This window comes from Cyprinus carpio, chromosome A3 (assembly GCF_018340385.1).
Source record: "Cyprinus carpio isolate SPL01 chromosome A3, ASM1834038v1, whole genome shotgun sequence".
NCBI lineage: Eukaryota > Metazoa > Chordata > Actinopteri > Cypriniformes > Cyprinidae > Cyprinus > Cyprinus carpio.
In genome coordinates this window covers 5,230,642-5,249,331 of record NC_056574.1, presented here as the reverse complement: position 1 = coordinate 5,249,331, position 18,690 = coordinate 5,230,642, and the positions used below count along the sequence as shown (strand labels likewise).

Genomic DNA, 18,690 nt, shown 5'->3' with positions numbered 1-18,690 from the left:
TCTTCTGCTGCATGAGTTTAATGTTCACCTCCATCTTGGGTAAAACACTGACACTGACACTGAACTTATCGTTGATGTACGAGAAAGTTTCTCTTTTGTTGATCTGAAGGAATCTTTAACAGATCCTGTAAATCCACAAATTTTCGTGTACTGTGCATAATCTGAATAACTTGGCAAAGAGAAAATATCACTGCTCAGCCTTAAGTTTACAGGGAGACGTCCCCCAGAGGATCACTGAGGATCTCTCTTGCATCTCATCATGTCAGTTTCTTTAACTGTAAGGGTGTCTTTGATTATATTTTTCACACTCTGTTCCCAAAACAAATCAAACTCTTTCTTCAGTTTCATCTTTTTTTCTTCTTTGAGTTTTAAGGCAAGTTCTTTGCTCTTTTCATTGAGTTCAGAATTTGGCTCAGTAAATTTATTATCAGTCAACAGATTTATTGTCAGTTATTTATTGTATTTTGATTAGTCACATTTATTGTATACCACTTTATATAGCCTACATTACTTATTCCAACAAATTTGACTTTGAAGCTGATACCTTTAAGCCTTTTGATTTCTCTACAGTTGATTCTTATAATTTTGATGTTGACCCAGGTCAGATTTTTTTTTCCATTACTGAATGCTTAAGAAGTCTATCTAGGAATTATGATAATTTAATTCTGTGTGAACTTGGCCTATATAAAGCTTGTCATAAAAAAATTTAAAAAATCGAAAATGTGTTTTATATTGTCTGTATTTAAAAGCTACGGAGATAAAGGAGAACCATTGCCTAAAGTGTTGAGCAGCAGTTCATCCAGTGAGGAAAGGATGTCTAAAAAGAAGAGCCATAGAGAGAAACATAGAACTAGACGAGGTAAGAGTAATGTTTATTATTAGAAATGGCACATCTCATTTTAAATACTGTTAAGTCCAATAACTAGTCTAGAACAAAAGAATCCTATGAAACAAATAATACATATATTTCAAATTTTCATTTGAGCAAAATATATGCAAGTGTTTGTCATCTATCTCTGGCCTGACTCTATTTCTAGCAAAGCTTATACCCTTTTACCTTCTTTTAACAACATCTTTCCACACCTGTTTTTAAATATGAGGTGTCAACAAACATTTCTGAAATAACATTGTTTCAAAATCCTTTAAATTAACTACAAATATTCAGAAATTGTGTATGCTATGTGATAAATTCTATGAACCCTGCTGTATCACATTTGATTTCTAAGGCCTCTAAATGATCAACACTTTTCTGAAAATCCTGCTGTACACAATCTACTACATGCCTTCTGTTGTCTTGCTGATAGTTTATACTTTTTAGCAAGTAAAGGGCCTTTTAGTATAATTGAAAAAGTAATTTTGAGAAAATCATGTTAAAATTCTTCTGAATTGCCCTTTTCTTCTTATTTTCTAAAATATGAAAAAAAGAGATAAGAATATTTTTGTATCCTCAAACTTTTCTTAATGTTTTTTTCTTAAGAAAAGTAAATAGAGATGACTGCGGCAAGGAACTAAAAACTCAATTTTAGTGTCTTCAGTATTTTATTGTCTTTGCTCATTAAATGTATTGACTTTTTTGTGCAGTCATAAAGCCAGAAAAAGTTATTAAATGCTACAAAGAAGTACTGAAGACTTTCAGAAAAGTGAGAATAATGTCTGCAGCCTTCCATCAACATGGGTTGGACTGAGAAACTATTGCATCCACTGCTTCAATTGCAGATCCTGGTTTTTACCAAGAGATCAAAATAATAATAATAATAATAATAAAAAAATCTAACAAGAAACACTTATTAGAAAGTCTTATTCTATATCTTTTCTTTTAAAGGTATTTATTTAGACTTTCAATAGCTTCCTGTTTTGTGTATTGTCTCCATTCATCTGGTATCTCAGCATAACCCTCAAATGTTTTTTTGTGGTATTTTTCCAGATCTTTCTTGAATCTGCACACAAACCACTTCCAGTAGGGCAGTTCAGAGAGATCAGGGGTGATGCTCCAGTCTGCAAAAACTCCTCCTGCTTTTCTGTAATCTCTCCAGAGAACTTTGTTATCTGAGTCATTGGGATAAAAACATAGATTGTTGCTTGCTACTGCTGATGTGCAGATATTAGTAGACAAGTTAGATGTATATATTCCATTCAGACCAATACTACGATGGAAAGGAACACTGTGATCTCCATGATGGTTTTCTATGGTGTTGGTGCAGATGGCTTTACAGAATGGACACTGAACCCAACAGCACTGACAGAAGTGATCGGTCAGAAGCTCATCTGGTCTGAAGTTACAGTCTAACTTTACCGGAAATGTCACTGTGTTAAATCTACTGCTGATATCAGATATTATAGCATGAAGTTTGTTCCTCATCACATCTTCTAGGAGGTTGAAATCCTCAACATCATCATGTTTGACTCCACTGAGGTCTTTTTCAGAGAAGATCAGCTCATCTGAGAGCTGCTGTGTGAAACTCTTCAACCACAAACCAACATCTCCACTGTTCACTTGAACATGTTCAGTAGATTCATGAGCTGCTTTCATGATCTTCTGCTGCAGGAATTTAATGTTCTCCTTCATCTTGGGTAAAACACTGAGACTGAACTTATCAGTGATGTACCGAGTGACTTCATCTCTGATGAAACTCTTGAAGTGATCTTTAGGATTATGAATGTACTTCATGTATTTGTCGAAATCCTCCTTTTCTGCCAGTGTCTTCAGGATGTGTTTCTCCAGATTTGCTCTGCTTCCATTCAGTGATTCACAGTTTGTTCTTATTTCATCAGTCAGATCTCTGGCAGTCTTCTTGTAGACACTCTGCTCAATGGGCTCTTTAAGTTTCTGACAGATGATCTCACCAAAAATGGCAACTGATGTTGCTCCATGACAATATGTCTGGAAAATACTATAGTACTCTTCTCTCTTCTTCTCAACATATGTTGTTTCCTTGAAATTTATGTGTTGGTCGGTGATCATCTTGTTTGCTTTTTTACAAATGGAAAGAACCAAATCGATAAAGAATTCATCCTTGAACACATATTTCACTGGTCCTTCCTCATGTTCTGTTACTCTTTTCTTGATATAATCTATGAGTTTTTGAATGCAGCTGATGTTGTAGCCCATCTTTGAAATGTTAAATGACTGAATCATTGTGTCTGTCTGCTGGTCAACATCTGAGACTAATGATCTAATTTGAGCTTCTTTCTCTGGAGACAAAGTTTGAGCATATCCAAAATATTTTCTCAATCTTCTCCAAGCATCCTTTGCAGTCCTTTTAAAAACATTTTTTTTAGACTTGTAAACATATTTAGAAAAATCTGACACAGTGAAAATGTTGATGTCCTCTTTAATGTGGTCAGCAGGGAGATCCCCCTCATAGATGTCACTGAGGATTTTTATCACATCTCTCATTATGTCAATGTCATTGATTGGAGGCCTCTCTGAGATAATCTCATCTACAGTCTGCGCCCAAAACAAATCAAACTCTTTCTTTAGTGTTTCTTGATCATTTGCTTTGAGTTTTAAGGTGAGTTCTTTGCTCTTTTCATAGAGAGTGTTTTCATGATCTGTTCTCTTAGCTTCAGTCGTTTTCTTCAGTGTTTCTGCATTATTTGCTTTGTCTTTGAGTTTTAAGGCAAGTATTTTGTTGTTTTCACGGAGAGTGTTTTCATGATGTGTCCTATGAGTATCAAGAATCCCGTTTAATTTCCTTTTTGTTTTCTTTCACAATGTTTTTCTTTGAAGCTCTTTGATTTTAGTTTCAAATGATGTTTTCCACTGAAACAATATATCTTTATCTTTGTCTTTCTCAAAGAATTCAGACATTTGCTTTTCTACTTCTTCACTTGTTTTTTCAGTTCTCTTTGAAGATCAGTTTCCTCAACTTCATGAACTGCTTCATTTTTTATTTTGTTGTGTAGTTTGCTCTCTGTTTCCATCATGGCACTGCGAAGACTCCAGGACCACTTGCTGTATTTTGTCTCTAGTTTCCGGTAGGCTGAAATCTCCAGAGAATTTCTGAAGCTGAAGATGAATCGTTCATTTTTTATAGCCTCCCAGAGATCTTTGATACAATCTTTCAGGTGTCTCACCATCATTCCATGTGATTTTGAGGCATGAGAGAAAATAATTTTCTTTAGTTCTTGAATATTATCACAATAGTTTGGGTTTGGTGGTGCCATTGGTGGGCTGCCCTCCCAGAGATGAGCGAAATACTTCACATCATTCTCAACATCAAATCTAATGACGTCACTGAAACATTTTGCATCAAAGACTTCATCCTTAGCAACAATTTTTGTCATCTCATCCAGTTTCTTCTGCAGTCGTCTCCTTCCCTCCTTATTTTTCTCTCCAGCTGTGATGTCTGAGACGTTCTGATGCACAAACACACAGCTGGGATTCAGTCTGACCTTCTTCATCCTCATGAAGGCCTGAACAACAATCTGAAGAATGTCCTGCATCTCAGATGGGTTTTCTCCAAAGATGTTGATCAAGGTCAGATTTGCAATACCTACAACAAGTGTGGCCAGTTCATTGTCATGATGACTTGTTGTTCTTCCAGCCAGTTCTAGAGCATGAAGACCCTCAGTATCAACAACCAGAATATAGTCAAAGTTCATCTGTGGTTTCATCTCATCTGAGACTCTGATCAGCTGCATGAAAGCTCCTCTGGTGCACCTGCCAGCACTGACGGCAAACTGGAGTCCAAACATGGCGTTCAGCATGGTGGATTTCCCAGAGCTCTGAAGCCCTAAAACTGACAGCACAAAGACTCTCTGGTCTCCCAGTTTCTGGATGAGTTGATCTAGAACAGCAGAGATCCAGATCACAGGAACATGAGCAGCATCTCCATCCATCAGCTCCAGTGGAAATCCAGAGATCATCATCTCAGCTGCAAGACTCGGGAGAGAAGAGAAGTGAACCTGCAAGTCTTTCTTGTTCTCATTAACAGATGAACATGATTCATAGATCTGACCGATCTCCCTCATGATGTGCTCCAAACCAAAGCCTGCAGCTTGAAGATCCTCAGATATTCTCTCAAGTTCAGTTTGTTTAAGTGTCAGTTCTTCTGGTTCATACTTCTCTTTAAGTTTTAAAACCGTTGACCACGTTTCATAATATTTGTGATGAAGAACAAACAAGTCAGCTGATGTATATTCATACAGGAGTATTCCGAACCATTTAATGAAAAACATCTTATGTCCAGTATCTGAGTTAATTTCTTTAATGAAGAACTTTATAAACTCACTGATATCAGTTTTATGCTGCATCTCACGGATATTCTTCATCTCCTTTTGTTTTCTGCTGATGTCCATTTCTAGCTCATTTCCTTGAGCTTGATGTAGTTCTTTGTTTTTCTGACTCCACTGATGCCACAGTTTCCCCTGATGAGGCAGAAATGATTCTTTGATTTCTGTCAGATCTTTCTTCTCCAGTAAACTCATCATCTGCTGTGCTGCTTCTCTTCCTTTCCTGCAGTCACCATCATCTTCCTCATCTACTCTGATGTCTGAGTGTTTGGACACATCTTCAAGTCTGAAAATGGAAGATGATTCTGAGAGACAATCTTTTATAGCTCTTCTGAGTTCATCAGATACTTCTGACTGATTTCTGTCTTTTAGACCAATCCGGTATTTTTTCTTCACCGCAGTTACAGCAGATTCATCCTCAGTAAAAAGACAAATGAGTGGCTTTGAGCCCTTATAGAGTTCTTGAAGTTTTGTCATGCTTCTGTCATTCCTCTGAAGTTGTGGTAGAAGGACAACATTGACTGAGCTCATTTCAGTGAGGATCTGCAGCTGTTTCTCATGGTCTCCTGCATCACCATGTAGATTACAGAATGCAACACACTCACTGAATTTATCTGTGTTTTTCCCAGAAGGGCAGAACCAGGTGATCTCCACCACTCCATCCATCAGGACTCTGGTTTTGCTGCTGCCTGAGCAGTTCCTGTGGAAGAACGTGTTGTGTTTCTCATTGATCAGACTGTTCATCAGCTGAGACTTGGATGAAGACACAGAGCCAAACCTGAAGAAAAACACCATTGGAGCTTCTGCCTTGTAGATGGGCTGGGTTTGACTGATGAGTTCATTGTTAATGTTTCTCATCTTCCAGCTCTTGTTGATTTGTCTGAATGTCCAGAGAGGAAACTCAATCTGTTGAGTGAATGGATCAGGAACAAGCAGAGGCAGAGCGTACTGACACTGGGACAGTTTAGTGACCATCAGCTGCTTCAGAAAACTATCAGCACAATGAAACACTGCCATCTGAACATCCATCGGGTGAATTCTGTCAGATTGGCCTGTTTCTTCATTAGACACTGACCCTAAATTGTCAAAAAAATCATCAGAATCAGCCCCTTCTTTAAATGATTCATAGCTGGCTTGACCATTGTGAACTTCCTCATTGTTGTCTTTAGTTTTAATATATCTTGCTCTGTAGTCCGTTATCAGTAATTTTTGTATGAAAGTCTGAATCAGCTGTTCTTCAGCAGAAGACCCATGGGAGTGTAATGAATGTGCAGTTAACTGAAGAACATCTGCAGCTCTCAGTTTACTGTGATGCTTGTCTTTCAGAAGTCTGTGAAATAGATTCTCTTTTTTATTCAACAGTTCCTGATGTAGGTGTTGATCTGTACTGACTTCTGATGTTCCACAGTGCTTGTTCTCTGCCTGTTGAGGTATTACATATTTCATTAACTTTGATTATTTTGTTTTGGTCTTAAACAATTAAAGGGTAATATAATTTTACATTTTACAATTATGGCATTTAGTGGATTTCTCTTAAATCTCTCTGTCACACTGACTGATGCTGTTCTGTGAGTAAATAAATATATTGTGGATGTTGTGGAACACTTTAATTTATATAGTGTTGTAAGGATCCACCCGCCAGCCCAAAAAGCGGAATCCAGCGGCCTGGTCAAAGGTTTAATGCGTATTCGGTCTTTTATTTGCGCTTCTGAATTTATCAGGATTTAGTTTGAATTTTAGTCTAGCTCCATGTTCAATCTGACTCCAATTTCACGTGATCATTAAATTTAGGCAATATTTCTATCAAAAGCTGATCACAGATATCGATTGTTTATTAATTTAGATATTTGAGTATTCTGAAAATCCAATACTTTCAATTATTCGTTCACTGCAGACCTTGTATCGCTTTAGAAGTAACATTTCGGCCGATTGAATGCTCTTCCCGAACACAAACTCGTCAGTCTGATCTTAAACATTGGATGCAGGGTAAATATCTACCTTTAAGTCGGGTCGCACCCTGCTTACTCGTACAAAAAGTATAGTTTTTATATATTTACGAAAACTGCAACTTATTTAAGACAGTGATAGTCAGAAATCGAAATGGACTCAATTGATGTGCCCCATGCTCCATCTATTAAACCTTTCGTATGAACAATCCTGAACACAGATTTGTGGTAATACCTTACAATGTAAATCACATTGTAGTTGTGTTGCAACTTTGCTCCTGCACAAAGACACTGTAGCCATATTGGGAACGGCCAAGTGATCCATGCAGGAGGCACACAAATTTAACAGTCACACATGTGACAGTTATCCTAATTTAAGACACATGGTCTAAAATGCATAGCAAAGCACTCAGGTGTTTTAGAGAATAAACTTAACTAGCCAATGTGTACATGTAGTAGCACAAACAACTATACAGTGTGCTCTGTAGGCACAATGTGTTTAACACAATTACATAATAGTATACCTGACTTCAGGAAGATACATAGTATGGAGCATATGAAATACACTCCACACTACGGGCTTTCTGGCAACAGAATCACGCAGTAGTGTTTTGTCACTTCCCTTAAATACTCAGACCAGATAACAAAGCAAATCTTCAAATCAGTTGTAAAAACATAAAAGACCTTTTGGTTTTTTAGGTTCCCGTGGTCACATCAGGGTCACACCTTGCTGGAGATAAACATTCTCAAAGACCCCTAAAGGGGGACACACACCCTTCTCAGCAGAACACAATTCTACAAAAGTTTTCAATCTTTCTCATAATATAAATGACTACTTTGAAATTGAGACCATTTTACCAATCGCACAAAGACCTTTAAAATTATACCAAACATGAAAAGTTTACAATCATGAATCCTGAAGATATAGTAAATGTATCATGTAAGAATAGTAACTTGAGTTCTTGGCATTTCTCTGTCAACTTTTAGTGCCTGGACCATGTGCCCTGGGGGGAAGGATGGGTGAAGGTTCCAAAGAGCAAATGGTCTTTCTTCCAGATCTTCCTATCTGTTTGTTTGGCTCCACGAGGAGATCAAAGCCCATTGTTTTGGTGCATCTGCATTTGCATTGAGAGAGTTCCTGAAAGTCTGGCTTCATAAAGAATTAATTTCATAAGGAAATAATTTCACTCCTTACAGTGTTTACATTAATTTATAGTTTGTGAGTGTCTGTTTAACCCATTTGTGTGTTATCGGCCTTAGGGGCATGTGTTGTGATCAAAAACTTATGTTATTATGTGAGGATTGATAAGCAATAGGACAAATAAATACAGAAAATGTAGGTAATTTCGTATTTATTTCAGAGTTTTTTTTAGGGGTGGTTTGTTTGTTAGGGGTTCAAGGTGATCATGCAGAACAAACCTAAGTCCTAGAGACTTTTTTGCAAAACCTACTTTTGCTTAACTCAGGTGCTGTCCATTTCTTCTGATCATCCTTGAGATGGTTCTACGCCTTCATTTGACTCCAGCTGTGTTTGATTATACTGATTGGACTTGATTAGGAAAGCCACACACCTGTCTATATAAGACCTTACAGCTCACAGTGCATGTCAGAGCAAATGAGAATCAGGAGGTCAAAGGAACTGCCTGAAGAGCTCAGAGACAGAATTGTGGCAAGGCATAGATCTGGCCAAGGTTACAAAAAAAATTCTGCTGCACTTAAGGTTCCTAAGAGCAAAGTGGCCTCCATAATCCTTAAATGGAAGACGTTTGGGATGACCAGAACCCTTCCTAGAGCTGAGCTATCGGGGGAGAAGAGCCTTGGTGAGAGAGGTAAAGAACCCAAAGATCACTGTGGCTGAGCTCCAGAGATGCAGTCGGGAGATGGGAGAAAGTTGTAGAAAGTCAGTGGCTTCACAACAACTCCGTGACTGTTCTTGAATGGCCCAGCCAGAGCCCTGACTTAAACCCAATTGAGCATCTCTGGAGGGAACTGAAAATGGCTGTCCACCAATGTTTACCATCCAACCTGACAGAACTGGAGAGGATCTGCAAGGAGGAATGGCAGAGGATCCCCAAATCCAGGTGTGAAAAAACTTGTTTCATCTTTCCCAAAAAGACTCATGGCTGTATTAGATCAAAAGGGTGCTTCTACTAAATACTGAGCAAAGGGTCTGAATACTTAGGACCATGTGATATTTCAGTTTTTCTTTTTTAATAAATGTGCAAAAATGTCAACAATTCTGTGTTTTTCTGTCAATATGGGGTGCTGTGTGTACACTGAGGAAAAAAATTAACTTAAATGATTTTATCAAATGGCTGCAATATAACAGAGTGAAAAACTTAAGGGGGTCTGAATACTTTCCATACCCACTGTATTTCCAAAACAAGACGATATGGACATTACTGAGTAGTGATGTGTCGTTCTTGAACGATTCATTCATTTTGAACGAATCTTTAATGTGACTCGGGAAGAACGAGTCATCTTGGGGAGTGATCCATTCAGTCGCGCATGTGCAACTCTGTACTGGAATTAGTCGTTCTGGAATTAGTCGTTCACCTGTTTCAGTCAATGCAGTCTGAGCCGGAAAGAGAACTGACTGGTGCGTTTCCCAAAAGCATCGTTAGCCAATTATGGTCACAAGTTACCAGCATCGTTCAACGATCCGGTGTTTCCCGAAACCATAGTTCAAACGAACATTCGCAAACTGCATTGCAAACTTGTCGTTGGAACGACTGCTCTTCACTAGGTTAGAGGCATAGTTCGTCGTTAGTTTGCTGTGTCTACGTTGTTGATTGCGCCGCACCTGGGCTGTGTTCTATTCAGAGTTATCCACCCTTATGCCCTATTCCTTTCGACGATTTCACAATCCACTTTGAGTGATTTGGAAGAAAGTTGTGGTGCGTAGATCTTACCTAATTCACCTTTAAATATTTTTTATTTATCACAAATTCAGTGTGAAACTATATAGCAGCATGGTCCTCGCAATTATTATCCCTTCGAAGTGCCCTCTGAAAGCATTAATCATGCCGTTTGTGTGAAGAAAATGTGAGTTTTTCAAGTGAGTATTTTAAAACATACATAAACGCATATTTCTCATATAACAATATTGGTAAAACAGTATGTTAGAGGTTCTCACTTATATTAAATGTTAACACTCAAATCACAGTATTTTAAATGAATTTACCCAAATAAAGTAACAACAATGTACCAATAAGTGAGTGATTTTGTTGTTTTTACAGAATTAGAAAATAGAATATTCTCTACAAATGAGTGTGTGTGTGTGTGTGTGTATAATACACACACACACATACACAGTATATACACTGTTTGCAAAAGTATTTTTTATTTTTGTTCATTTAAGTCTGCGGGGCAGGGGCATATTGGCAAATAAACAAAATATTTAACAGAAGTTATGTCAATTAAACAAATGGTTTAAGCTGCAATGGTGGCTGGATGCTGCACAGGTGTCAGGAGGTATGGGTGAAGAGGATATCCACTGTCTCCCAGCAGCCAGCTGTCACCAAAACCATTCACCCTCTTCAGCCACCTGCAAACTGCAGAAGTAGCCCACACAAAAGAGTCATGTGTGCTTAAAAGCCATTTTGCTACAATGTCATTGAACATCCCCTTGTGACCACACACTATTTGAACATTTATGGCTGGATAGCCATTCCTGTAACTGTACAAGGGCTCATTTACCACAGGGTTTGACACTGGGATAAGGGTGCCATCAGTGATGCCAATAACTCTGGAGATGTTGTCAATACTGTTGATTGGCCAGCTGGATTTCTTCAGGAGTTTGGGGGGAAATCAGGATGTTCTTCATAAGCTGTAACCGCAAAGGTGTTACTGCTGTCACAGTTTTGCTGACTGAAGATTTGCTGAGCTCCAGGCCATGACGCATCACCTCCATAAAACTTCCAACAGCATAATAATGCAGTGTAGCTAACAACTAAACTTAAGGCATTGTTTTTGCCCTCTGAAAATGTGAAGCCTGGTGTTAGAGGCCACAGAAGGGGGGGCCTGATGTTGGAGGGCCAGACTGGAGAGGGCCTGATGTTAAGAGGCCCAGGGTGGATAGGGCCTGATGTTGGAGGCCTGAACTTTGAAAGCAAAGGCCGGGTTGATGCACATGTATCTATACCTCCAAGGATCCTTCCAATGCAACAGGCCCCAGGATGGCCAAAACTTTCTCTACCTCTGTAGGGAGAGGAGGAACTGAATTGATACCCCATCAGTATTGTTTGCTTCCCTCTTACATGTCGCAGCCCTCCGTTTTGTCACCCTTGCAAACTCCCTCCACTTATTCCTGATTTCTTTTGGGCTTTGTTCGTATCCATAGCCAGCATCATTTATTTTTTTAGTGATTTCTGCCCAGATTTTATTTTTGTCAGTATTTGTAATGCTGTTTTTCAGCTTTGAAAATAGCTGGACTTTATTATTTTCCACCTCCTCCAAAAGAACTGCAATTTCATGCTTTGAAAATTGGGGTTTTCTTGTTATTTTCATTAACACATGGCTGAATGGCAAGGAGACTTAAATAGGAAAAATTGAGCAAAATAAGAAACAGGTGTCCACAACACTACATCACAGTTTTTTCAACTGTTTCAACTGTGCTTATGTAGGCCTATCAATATTAAATAAGAAATGGTATTTAAATGAAATTGTGAAATTATAGACATTGGGATCAGAAAAGAGCACATTTTTTACTCCATGTGTGTATATATTGCAGAACAAATGAATGATTCGTTATTACTCGACTCCTACGTAACGTCATTTCAGAAGCGTAATTCCAGTCAAAGAAAAAATAAAATAAAACCAAATTACTGTAGGTGGCGGTATGTGCTCATGGCTCCAGTCAGCCATTAGATCGAAGAAGAAGAAGAACGACAGCTCAAACCAACGTAGTTTGAACGATGGACCTGCGACACAGGTACCATGGTTTCGGGAAACAATCGTGACTAGCTAGTTTGTTTCCATAACGATGCAACGTACTATGGTGGTTAATCAGCGAATTACGTAGTTGTACGAGAAACGCACCCCAGATCAATTAATGATTCTTCGGGTTTGAGTCGTTCATTCATCACATGACAGACCCATAAGCTTAACCTATGCAGTCTAAGCCGATGTATGGAAAATAACCATCATGACAGAAATTCACACATTTATAAACTGTAAGAAGTAAAAGGCTGCAATTTGAGACCAGAAAGAGTAAATGATAATTATAATAATGATGATGATAATAATAACAACTATGTACCTGTTTGTAAGGAAGCTTGTAAATAAATTTCTCTATCCAATGCTGTCACGTCACGTGACAAAAGAACGAACGATAGGTTAAAGCCTTTTATACAGTCTTTTTTAAATTATTATTATTATTAAACAATACAAGCATTAAAACATTAAGGCAGTAAAATCATAAAGACAAAAAAAAATAATTAAAGAAAGAATATACACACAGATTTGTAGCCAGGGTAACTCCAGTCTAAGGTCAAAGTTTATGGGACTGTCACGTGATGAAGGAATGACATAGGCCGTGTCCCAAATGGTGCACTTCATGTGGACTTTCGGTCTCATGGACTTAAATTGCGCATGCTCGCCGAGTCTACGAGTCCGTAGGCCGTCCCATTCAGCATTTTAACAATCTGAAGTGTGCTCAGCAGCGCCCCCTTTGTACCCTGGAAGCGGTCTTCCACGAAGCCCGCATAGATGCAGGCTCAGCACACTTTAACTACCCAGGAATCCTTGCGAAATGCCAATCAGACAACGGATGGGAGGAGATTTCGCTCAATAGCAATTGATGACATGGCTGAGAAGAAAATATTTAAGTGTAGGTATCATTACGGGTTTTATGACCTAGGTGTACATTTTACCAGTTGTTACCTACAGTTTATACAAACATTATGGTCATCGACCAGTGGTTGATATCTCAAACATAACAATAGCGCGTTGAATAATACGATCACATTACCCACTGGATCCGATCCCCACTCACCTCCTTCAAGCGATTTCTTCTTCAGTTATACCTTCACTTACTCACATTATCAACTCCTCTCTTCACTCTGGAACATTTCCCTCAGCATTTAAGCAGGCTCGGGTAAGCCCACTGCTGAAGAAACCATCTCTAAATCCAGCACTTCTAGAAAACTACAGCCCGGTATCCCTTCTTCCATTCATTGCAAAGACACTCGAACGAGCTGTGTTCAACCAGCTCTCTTTGTTTCTTGTACAGAACAACCTCCTGGACAGCAACCAATCTGGCTTCAAAAGTGGCCACTCAACTGAGACTGCCCTGCTCTCGGTTACTGAAGCCCTGTGACTGGCAAGAGCAGATTCTTCTGTCCACCCTCAGAAAGATGGGCATCTCTGGAACCACACTCCAGTGGTTTAACTCCTACCTGTCTGATAGATCCTTCATGGTGTCTTGGAGGGGTGAAGTTTCTAAGTCACAACAACTTGCTGCTGGGGTTCGTCAAGGCTCAGTACTTGGACCGCTTCTCTTCCCCATCTACATGACGTCATTAGGATCTGTCATTCAGAAGCATGGCTTTTCCTATCACTGCTACGCTGATGGCACTCAACTCTACTTCTCATTCCAACCAGATGAGCCGACGGTATTTGCTCGCATTTCAGCCTGTCTGAGTGACATTTCTAGCTGGATGAATGACCATCACCTTCAGCTCAACCTTACTAAGACTGAACTGCTGGTTGGTTCCAGCTAACCCATCGTTTCATCACAACTTCTCTATACAGCTGGGTTCGTCAACCATAACTCCTTCCAGGACAGCCAGAAACCTAGGAGTTGTGATGGATCATCAGTTAAGCTTCACATACCATATTGCTACAACGACCCGGTCCTGCAGATTTGCCTTATACTACATTAGGAAGATTAGACCCTTCCTGTCAGAGCAAGCCACCCAACTTCTTGTCCAAGCTCTTGTTCTCTCCAGACTGGACTATTGCCATGCTCTCCTGGCGGGCATTCCTGCATGTACTATCAAGCCTCTACAACTGATCCAGAATGCAGCAGCGAGGGTTGTCTTCAATGAGCCAAAAACAGCTCATGTTACTCCTCTCCTCATCAGGTTACACTGGCTACCAGTAGCCGCTCGCATCAAATTCAAGGTACTGATGCTTGCCTACAAAACGACCACTGGCACGGCGCCAACTTACCTAAACTCACTAGTTCAATCTTATGCACCCTCCAGAAGTTTGCGCTCTGCAAGTGAACGACGCCTTGTGGTGCCATCCCAAAGAGGTTCAAAATCACTCTCACTGACTTTTTCCTGGACTGCTCCCAGCTGGTGGAATGACCTCCCGATCTCAATTCGAACATCCGAGTCTTAACTTATTTTCAAAAAACATCTAAAGACTCATCTTTTTCGCCAGAACTTAACCAACTAATACTAGTACTTACCTTTTTTTTTCTTGTCTATCATATTCAAAAAAAAAAAAAAAAAAAACCTGGCTACGTGTTCTGTACTAGACTAACTGAGACTTTCATAGCACTTGTATAACGTTGTTGTTCTCTCGTTGATCTGATTGTTTCTACTGTTCTCATTTGTAAGTCGCTTTGGATAAAAGCGTCTGCTAAATGATTACATGTAAATGTCAATGTAAATGTAAATGTAAATTATGATTCATTAAATAAATAGAACCGAATGTCAGGGCTTTACTGAGTCATATGTAAACCTAGTATTTATATTTAAACCTGTAAATTAATCTGAAATTCACGCACATGTTTATTATGTGTTAAAATTGTAATTTTAGTTCAAACGGAACATTTGGAACAAATGGAACATCCCCGAACCTGCAGCTCCTGTCAAAAAACAACCAGACCGTTATTTCCAGCGTGACGATCGAGTCCGTCCCAAAAATACCTCTCAATGCGCCCTCGTGGACTCGCGCCAAGGGGCCTATAGGTCTGCACTACATGACGTCACTGAAGTGTGGACTCTGAGGAAGACCACAAGTCCGGAGTGTGCCATTTGGGACAGTGTTTTCCTCAAACCCGAAGAATCATGAGATGAACTAATCAGTTCTCTTTCCGGGTCAGACTGCATAGGTTAACTCAAACCCAAGGACTTGTCAGATAAAAGGTGAGGTGAGCTAATCATAGACTGAAGAGAAGACCCAGGTAAACAATGAATTAATCTTTTCTGTTTATTATAGCATTATAGTTTTGTATTGTTTGATCAACGTTTGCGTAAGTAGGCTACTAGTAGACATGGTAGGGTAACAAGTAAGATTTTAATTATATTTGGTAAAATTAATGAAATGACTCAAAAAGATTTGTTCATTTTGCTGGACGAGACTCAAAGGTCCGAGTCGGTAAAATGATCCAAACTTCCCATCACTACTGCTGAGTGCTAAACACTCTCGTGCAGTGCATGTTCCATTCATACTCGAAGCCAGAGGGCGCTGTCGCGCAGAAAGTCCAAAATGGCCCAATAGAAGTAATAACTTATGTGCAGGAAATTCCTAATATGGATAAAGGCATGCCACAATTCCTTTAGCTAAAAAGGTCATATCAGGTCATTTCGAGGTAATAAATACAACATATGAATAATCCAGTGCTAATTGACATAACATTTAATACAGTATAGAAACTATTCTGTGTTACTATGTATTTGTATAAACCAATCCATTGTCATTAAGAAAATACAGAATATATATATATATATTATAGAATACAAATTATTTGTTATCATGCAGCAGTATATTTGATTTCTTATCCAGTTAAAATACATTAAAAAAAAAATAAAGCCTGTCAATTAGACAAAAGTCAAACTTTTTTTCCTGTCCCCCATTTCTGCTTTTCCTCTGCTACACACACATCCTTGTGTAAGTGTTCTTTAGCCTGTTGATTTTTATTAGTATTCACTTAACAAGGAAATATTTTGCAATAAGAGTTAGAATAAATGTGAATATCCAAGATTTTTTATTTATTATTATTATTTACCTTATTGGAATCACTATATAACATCAGTCGAGTTTGAAACAGTTAGCTTCTATGGTTCCATGTTGCTTCTTATCACAGTGAGGCAGAAAATATTCTTTATAAAATTCTATACTGTGATACAAGCTATGTCAATTAGCATTGCATTGCAATTGTGTGTTTATTGTTTTCAACGTTTCATCAGTCAAAGCTTCTCTATCTGCATGTTATTCAGCTGTAGTGATATCTGATGCATTTGTCCACATAAGGGATTTCCTGGGTCTCACATGTAAAACAAACATTAAAGTCCATAAGTGTTAGGGTTAGGGTAGATACTGCTCCATAATGCTCACATCGTCTCATTTTGGGTAAAAATAGAAAAGTATTACTAAAGTACTTTGTAACGCAGTAACTTGAGTAGTTTTTCAGCAAACTACTTTTTTACTCTTACTTGAGTCATTATTTTTCAGTGCATTTACTTGTACTCAAGTAAATTATTCCTTAAGCTGCAATACTTTTACTTAAGTACAATTTCTTATTATTTTGTCCACCACTATTCTGTACACAGCTGCACAAAAGTGAACAAATCAGACTTCAGTAACATTGTAAACAGGAGTTTCCCTTAGCGTCATACACTGACGCAAAGAGAGTTCACGTTCGAAAGGAAACTGGATGTGCACTTTGAAATAGACAGTGTTGAAATGGATCTGCTCTCTCAGATATTGCGTGTGCACCCTCAAACTTTGCCATTGCATTATTGAAGACCAGAAGGGCTTTTTTTTATTTGGGTGAAGAGTATGCTTATCCCACTAAATGGAAGCAAGCTGATTATAGTCAGCCTTCTCTAGTTATTTATTTTAATATTTAATACTTATTTGAGTTAAGCCATATTATAAATATGCATTTATTCAATTATTTTATTTAGTGCATTTGTATTTTGATGTCATTCCCGAAACTTTGCAAAGTGTGTTTGGCCGAAAAACAAAAGTTCTGCATTTTGAATGGATTACAGCCTAGAAAGCTTGCAAAGAGCACTGCCTTTTAATAAACACTAAAAAGTTGTCACTCTGTTCATTGCGATCTCACAAAGTTGTGTTATGACCAATGAATCTCTCTGAAACTGTGCAACCAATCTAATATTTATGTTATAGTGACAGGATTCAACTGTACAACTCAGCAAGGAACAAAAACTGGTGTGTGTTGCAGCCTTTATGAGACGAAACCAGCATGTGCTGTCATGGGGATGAAGAAAATGTTTTCATTTGAGTAAAGCCTTTAAGTCCCTTTTAGTGTACAATCTTTCAAGTGGTAACATGTAATTTATTTGATTTTATTCAACCCATAAATATTAACCTATACATTAGGTTACAGTGAGAAAATGAAATTTAAGAGTTAGATCAAGCAAAAATAGCTCCCTAAGATAACATTTGCAGGTTTTCACTTCTTAATAGTGTAACATAGATTCTACAAGTTTTTTTTTTTTCTTTTTTTTTCCTCATTATGCTCATTTTGGTAATTTTGAGGCAGTGCCCCAGCCTATAACCCACAGAAATTCATTGAATGTGAATGTTATCATTTTTTCCATGTTCACACCCAAAGTTAGTGCTGTTTGTTTATACCTTATATTTATACTTATGCATGTATTATACACCATTTTTTAAAGCAACGTAAACTACCAACAGGATTCAATGTAAACATTTTTTGAAAATGTAATGTTTTTTCTCTACCCACAATGGATTCATTGCTTTGATTTGTCAAATTGTCTTTTTTTGGTAGAGTAATATAATTTGGTGGTGGATTATATGTACACACACACACACACACACACAATACCCAATACACAACTAACCTCTAATATTTTTAATTGTGAAATAATGAAGTCAAACCTGAGTATTGAAGTCCTCCATATCTGTATTATCAGTTCGGTCATGGGCTGCATCTGTAAACTCTGTAAGCTACTGTTTGTCTATTTATATGGCGTGATGCGGAAAATGCTGTGCATTCTTAAAATCACCTGTTATCCCAGTAAGAAAGTGAAAGTGTTTGTGTTACTTATTTTTGTTGGAAGGTCTTTAAACTGAGGTCACCCTTTTTGCATTTACTGAAGATGTGAATGTTTAATTTCTGCTATTTTTGTCTTTATTATTTTTATGATTTTAATAATTCACTGACTATATGTAATATTTGTTTTAATTAATGATATGAACAGAATGTTAGAGAGGATATGCAAATCTTGAAAAGGTTTAACTAGAAAGAAATGCAGAGGAACTAGTTTTTTCCAAACTGTTCTTTAGAAAAGTATTTCCTCATTTGTGATTTAGAGTATCTTTTTTTTTTCTTGCAGACCTTTTCTTTCTCCCCTTTCCAGTCAGACAGGTTCTCAAGATCACTGAAAATATATACTGGTAGAAACCTTAACCCTGATAAGTTAACAGAACTCCAAAAAAAATAAAAAAAAGGAAAAAAGGGGGGGGGGGGGGGCAATTGATTGCCTTAATTTTTTGAGTTAATAAACTTAAAAATCATGTTTTTAGAAGTTAAACATTTGAATAACGTTACATGTACTTTTTG

At 38.0% G+C, this 18,690-nt stretch overlaps 1 pseudogene; it reads right to left on the bottom strand.

Moving 5' to 3' along the window:
- Positions 1 to 854: 854 nt before the first annotated feature.
- On the bottom strand, positions 855 to 18,436 carry LOC109046513 (annotated as a pseudogene).
- Positions 18,437 to 18,690: the final 254 nt, after the last annotated feature.